Raw genomic sequence first — 6,797 nt, forward strand, 5'->3', positions numbered from 1 at the left:
TTTATGAGAGAAGGAAATTAGGAATTGAAATGAAAATAAGCTAAAGAGAACAGACACGAAGTACATACTATTACATAGTAAAAGCAAAACTACAGGGACGCTTGGCAACTTGTTATTACAAACTTATCCTCCAAAATTACTTAAAAAACTCATTGTAATACTTCCTCTATTTTTAAATACTTGCTTCATTTCTCCATGTGCAGAGTTTTAGGAGAAATTGGAGAAAATAATACTCCCTCCGTCCCTAATTGATAGTCTTTTATGGTGAAATTTCATAGGATTTAAGAAACTTAAATAGCTTAAATAGGAAGTAGTAAAAGTACTTTAGAAAGATAAATTTACATGGGTATGCAAAAAAGTAAAGAGAGAAAGTAATAAAAATATATAAAAATGCAAAATTTACATAAAGAAATTAATTTTGCACAAATATTATTACAAATTGGAGGTAATTTTGGTATAAAAAAAAAATATTAATAGTAGTTAAAAAAAAAAACAGATATTAATATGTGGAATGGTAATAGTAGTTTTTTTTTTCTTCCAATATTATTAATTTGTACCAAATACTTCATTATATTAACATTTTTTTATGGTGAAAATAATACTCCCTCCGTCCCTAATTGATAGTCTTTTATGGTGAAATTTCATAGGATTTAAGAAACTTAAATAGCTTAAATAGGAAGTAGTAAAAGTACTTTAGAAAGATAAATTTACATGGGTATGCAAAAAAGTAAAGAGAGAAAGTAATAAAAATATATAAAAATGCAAAATTTACATAAAGAAATTAATTTTGCACAAATATTATTACAAATTGGAGGTAATTTTGGTATAAAAAAAAATATTAATAGTAGTTAAAAAAAAAAAAAAAAAAGCAAATGACACTAATACACTATCATTTTGGGACTTAAATTAGGTCATAAGTGACTATCAATAAGGGTAGAGTGAGTAAAATATAAAGGTAGTTGGGTTGGTGGAAGAGTAAAAAATTGTAAAAAGCAAGTAGTTGAGAAAATTGGAGGAGTGATAATATAAAATTAATTAAATATGATTTATATTGGATCTGCCAGTTGAAAGAAATAAATTAAATATTGTAAAAACTTTCTAAATAAGGAAATGGAGCAAGTATTTAAAAACGATCGAAAATAAAAATTGAAACAAGTATTTAAAAACGAAGGGAGTATAAAATTAAGGATTGTATCTAAAAATTATACAGATTTACTTTTACTTTTACTTTATAATTTTATATTAAATAAATAGAATTGTTTTGTTTCAAAAAAAAAAATAGAATTGTAATGTCAAAAATTATGCTAAAAAAAAAAAAAATTATTGCATATACCGATGTACGTTATGTAGGTCTGTACAAAACTATCCGAGAATCCGAAAATCCGATAATCCGATCCGCAACCGATCCGAAATTTTGGATATCCGATCCGAGTTTTCATTTCGGATCGGATATCCGATCCGAAAAAGCGGATATCGGATGTGGATTTGGATATTAATTTTCAGAGTTTCGGATATCCGATATCCGAAAGATATCTGAAATATAAAGCCTAAAATAGTGAAATATATATATAATTTTTAAATTGTTCATATAAAACTAACCCTGTATTATTAACTTATTGTAATATTCTTAATATATTTGATGATAATATTAATTCCAAAAGGACTACTATTTTTGTTAAAATATTTTGTACAACTTAGCGATAAAAAAACGTTACAATTAGTGAAATTTAGAAAGTAATCATAACAATTTTACTTAATATTGGATAATGGATATCCGAAGCATCCGATCCGAAAATTTTGGATATCCGAATATCGGATATCCGAATTTTTCAAATCGGATTTGGATATCAATTTTTGATATCCGAGTCTTCGGATATTGGATCCGAAATCACATTTCGGATCGGATATCCGATCCGTGAACAGGCCTAATGTCGTTATGTGATTCTCACCATCAGCATGTTTCTCACCATAAGAATAGTTCTTACCATAATCATAATTGCCACCTAAACCTAAATATAAAGAAGAATATTTTTCAATTTTTTATTGCTACATGAGTAAAATAAATGAGTAAAGGTGAAGAAAAATTTAAAAATAAAAAATAAATTGCTACAAAACAGAGAAAGTACTCTGTATAAAATTGTAAACGTTATTAATACTGCAGAATAATGGTGGTGCTCTTTAAAAAAAGGAAAAATTGTCCGAAATAATCCAATCTTTGGGATGTTTGCTAAAAATAATCACATATTTGGGTTATTTTTATATAATCTGACCTTTATACCTAATCCGTTCTTAATGGTCCCAAGTGACTTGAAACCGGTTAAACAGGTTACTATTTGTGATTTGGGATTGTTTATACACGTGTCACCACGTGATTGGTCAAAAAGTTAAAAAAAATATAAATTAAAAAAATATTAAAAAATAAAAAAAAAGAAAGAAAGAAACAGGCTACCCCTCTTCCGGCAGATCCACCACCGGAACCACTGCACCTCTCCTACGCAGCCCACCCACCGAAACCACCTCCTCTACCCATCCTACCCGCCGAAATCGTCCCCCTTCCCTAGCCCACCACAAAAAACCCCTTCCCTTCCCCTTCCTAGAACCGAATGATACCCCTGAGAGAATCGAATCGCCGCCGAAACACCACTATTCCAGCACTAAAATACCACCTCCCTTGAGGTTTCGAGGCTGGAAAAGGAGAGATGGTGGGATTTCGGGACTTGAAGGGCAGTAGGTGGGATTTTGGCGATTAAGCTAGGTAGGAGAGGTGGTTTCTGTGGTGGGCTAGGGAAGGGGGGTGGCCGAAATCGGGGAGGAAAAGTAATAGAGTGACCGGAAACGAGGAGGGGATGGCCGTAAACGGAAAGGGATGGCGGAATCCGGGAGAGGAAGGAGTTGATGGCCTGAAATCGGGGAGGTAGATTGTGGCTGGGTAGGAGGGAGGCCGATGGCTGCCGGAATCTGGGGTTTTTTTTTTTTTTTTTTTTTTTATTTCTGTTTTTTATTTAATTTAATTTTTTCTATTTCATTTTAATTTTTTTACCAATTAATGGCCGGCACGTGTCAAGTAACTTGTAATAACAAGTTGGATGAGTGGTTAGGACCATTTTAAGCGGAAAAGGTATAAAGGTCGGATTATTTAAAAATAACCCAAATGTGGGATTCTTTTTAGCGGATGTCCCAAAGGTCGGATTATTCCGATCAATTTTTCTTAAAAAAAAAAAAGGAAATTGTGTTAATATCTAACAAGTTTATAGTCATTTTTCAAAATAGCTACCATGTTTTAACAACCAAAAAAAAAAAAAAAAATTCTATTAAACTATCAAATTTCTTCCAAAAGTTTTGGTAACACTACCCTACATAATTTTTTGTTAAAAATTTGATGGTGCACATTATACAACCCTACAATTTATTCGAAGGTAAAAAGAACTACAATCACATCAATTCGAAATTGCATAGGTCAATTTAGGTTGAATTAGCGAACAAGACAATTTGAGAGTGGGGGTATTCGAAAGGATAAGGAGGTTTCACCCTTAAAATATCTCTAGGGAAGATTGAACCCCTAGATTGGAAGATTCCAGTAATTCCTTGCACTAAGCCAAATTTTTTTTGGTTTTTACACTTTAAATGTGGAGAAATTCCAAGTTTCTCTATTGATAAATGAACTGAAATATGTTTCTCAAATGACAAATTTGTGAATAAATGCATCTTTTTTCCATTGTTCATAGATACAAATATACAATTACAACCACTTCTTAAAATAATAGTTTTATTACCCATAAACATAAAAAGGTTTGATAATAATACTACCATTTGATTCCTTTAATAATGATTAATACTATGTTTATCAACAAGAGGAATTGAGGGTCTCTCTTAAACTTGGTTGCTAATATTTGCTACAGTCACTTATCAAAGTTGCTGATAGTACTGAGCAGCTAAACTTATCTTGATTTGTGCTAAGGTCCAATACAAAACATGTGTTCTCCATGCAATACATTCGGCTTGCCATTTGCTAAATGTGACCAACACATTTTTTGTAGTTAGTTATTAATATATATAACAAATCATAAATATATATTCATTAAATCTTTTCAAATTCTATCTCAGAATATTACTACATACTTATCTTAAATGGATACTCTTAACATCCCTAAAGAAGAAGAAGAGTTCCAAGGCATAACACAAAATTGCAAGGAGCTACTTTTATCCCTTACTAAAGTTAAAGGATGGAGAACTCCAAATCTCTACCTTTTTCAACGTTTTTGGTGTCAACCCAAAGAAATTCAAGCCATAATCTCAGCTCAAACCCACTTTGAAGCTCATGATAGTGATGTGATCATTGCTACTATTCCAAAATCCGGTACTACTTGGTTAAAAGCTCTTGTTTTTGTCATCGTGAATCGACGTCCTTTTGATGTCAACTCCATACACCACCCCTTGTTGAGGTCTAACCCTCATGACCTTGTACCTTTCTTGGAGTACAAGGTTTGTGCAAATAATCAAGTTCCAAATTTGTCAAATCTTGATTCTCCAAGGCTTTTTGCATCTCATGTACCTTACAATTCCTTGCCTAAAACCATGAATAAGAACAACTCTAATTGCAAGATTGTTTACATATGTAGGAACCCTTTTGACAGTTTTGTGTCAATTTGGCATTTTATGAGTAAAATTAGGCCTACTAATCTTGGGTCTTTCTCGTTAGAAGAGGCATTTGATATGTATTGTATGGGTAAGTAGGAAATGGTCCATATTAGGATCATATGTTAGGGTATTGGGAAGAAAGTCTGAATTCACCTCAAAAGGTTTTGTTTTTAAAGTACGAACATTTAAAAGGGGATGTCAATTTTCAAGTTATGAGATTAGCCGAATTTTTAGGCTGCCCATTTTCGGCACAAGAGGAGAAAGATCATGTTGTCGAGGGGATTACAAAGTTGTGTAATTTTCAAAATATGAAGATTTTGGAAGTTAACAAGGATGGGAAATCTATACTAAACTTTGATAATAAGGGCTTATTTAGGAAAGGTGAGGTGGGAGATTGGATTAACCTTCTAAGTGATGAAATGATGGAAAGATTGAATCAAATCATGGATGAAAAGTTGGCTGGTACTGGCTTGGAGTTTCCAAACATGTTGAAGTCTTATTAAGAGTTTTATGGTTTAGTTTGAGAGTATTTTTTAAAAAAATTTCTTAATATATGTTTGTTATATATATTTCGTATGTACTTTGATAGTATTCTCTTATGTCCAATAATATCACCTTTATATGAACTTAACTACGGAGTAGTTTTGTATTCAAAAAACAAACCGAATAGTTGATTTGGTTTTATAATAAATTTTTTGACTCGAATGTCAATCTATTTTAGCTTTTACAATTAACATGATGATGATCATGATATTTGTTACTTATATGTATTTCTCTCTCCTTCAAAATTGATGTACGAAGTATTTACACTAATTTTTTTTTAACTCTTTTTAGTAGAAGATTTAATAAATATTTTTTTTTTAATAAATATTTATGCAATTAACTACTGTAATTTTCTGTAACCATGCATCAATCCAACATCATTGGTTTTAACCAAAAAAATAAATAAATAAATAAATAAACAAAATTGTTTTTTGTTTTTAATATTAAGTGTTAGACTTACAATAATTGCGAGCTTGTTCACTTCAGCTTGATTTCAGTTCAGTTCAGTTCAGTTCAGCTCCTAATTTCCTTCTCTCATAAAATATTCAGTTCGGCTCCAATCAGTTCAGTTCAGTTCAGTTTAACTTAGTAAATGTGAACAGGCCTTGCACCTATGTTTTTGTTAAGTGTTACACTAACCTTCTTGGCAAAAAGCTACTCCCATTTGTTGAAACTTAGTAATGCATTCAAATGAGTTAGTTCATGCTCCTTGCACTTAGCCATGTTTAACCTTGTTAATACCTTGCTTAATATCACAATCATGAACCTCTACGCATCAAGAAACTTGAACCTCGCTGCTTTAGTCCGTTTGTAGGGGTGTGTGGGCTGCTGCGGGCGCGGGCCCAGGCTGCGGATAGGCAGTGGCAGCAGCACATCGTGAAGGTCGCAGGTCAGACCCGCGGGTTTGGAGCTGCGGGCGCGGGTTCGAACCTTCCGGCGCGGGATTTATCGAGTGTGTGAGACGGTTTGTGTTGTGAGCTTTGACCGTTTCTTTCCTTAAATGCTGACAAATTCTTTTACTTATCTTTTTGGTTTTTTGGGCCCACGTGAAGCTTGTATATATATGTAGTACATATATATATGCCAACCATCAAGAAAGTAGTCAGATTGAATTTCCATTCTTTCACTATTAATATTATTGTTATTCATTCACCATTATTATTCATCCGATTATTTTTATTCTTGGTGGAAATACAAAAAATAAAATAAAAACCCTAAACACAAAACACAAAACCTAACCTTTGAGATCTGAACAGTTCTTGAGCAATTCCAACCTTCAAGTTCGGGTACAAGAATTACGAAGGTCGTTGTGTAAATGTGGGGGAGCATGCGTCACTAGGATATTTGTACCGGTGGTGGCGTATTTCGCTTCTAAGACAGTGGGTCCCAAACCACGACACTTAAGGAGGACAAGTCATTGATCAGGAAAGTATTTTAATTTATTATAGTCTTTGATTTCAACAGATAATTTTTCCATCACCTTTGTCCCTATCTTTTTGCCCTATTGCAAATAATAGGGTCAAACATCAAAAACTTTGACTATAATTCCCATTAATTGATAAGAGGTAATATAGTCATGTAGTCTAGTTGGATTCGTTTCATTGTATATTATATTA

At 32.4% G+C, this 6,797-nt stretch overlaps 1 pseudogene; it reads left to right on the plus strand.

Moving 5' to 3' along the window:
* Window positions 1–4,128: 4,128 nt before the first annotated feature.
* LOC145586138 (cytosolic sulfotransferase 15 pseudogene) lies at window positions 4,129–5,141 on the plus strand (annotated as a pseudogene).
* The last annotated feature ends 1,656 nt before the right edge of the window (window positions 5,142–6,797 follow it).

The sequence above is a fragment of the Chenopodium album genome, chromosome 16 (genome assembly GCF_948465745.1).
Source record: "Chenopodium album chromosome 16, dcCheAlbu1.1, whole genome shotgun sequence".
Taxonomy (NCBI): domain Eukaryota; kingdom Viridiplantae; phylum Streptophyta; class Magnoliopsida; order Caryophyllales; family Amaranthaceae; genus Chenopodium; species Chenopodium album.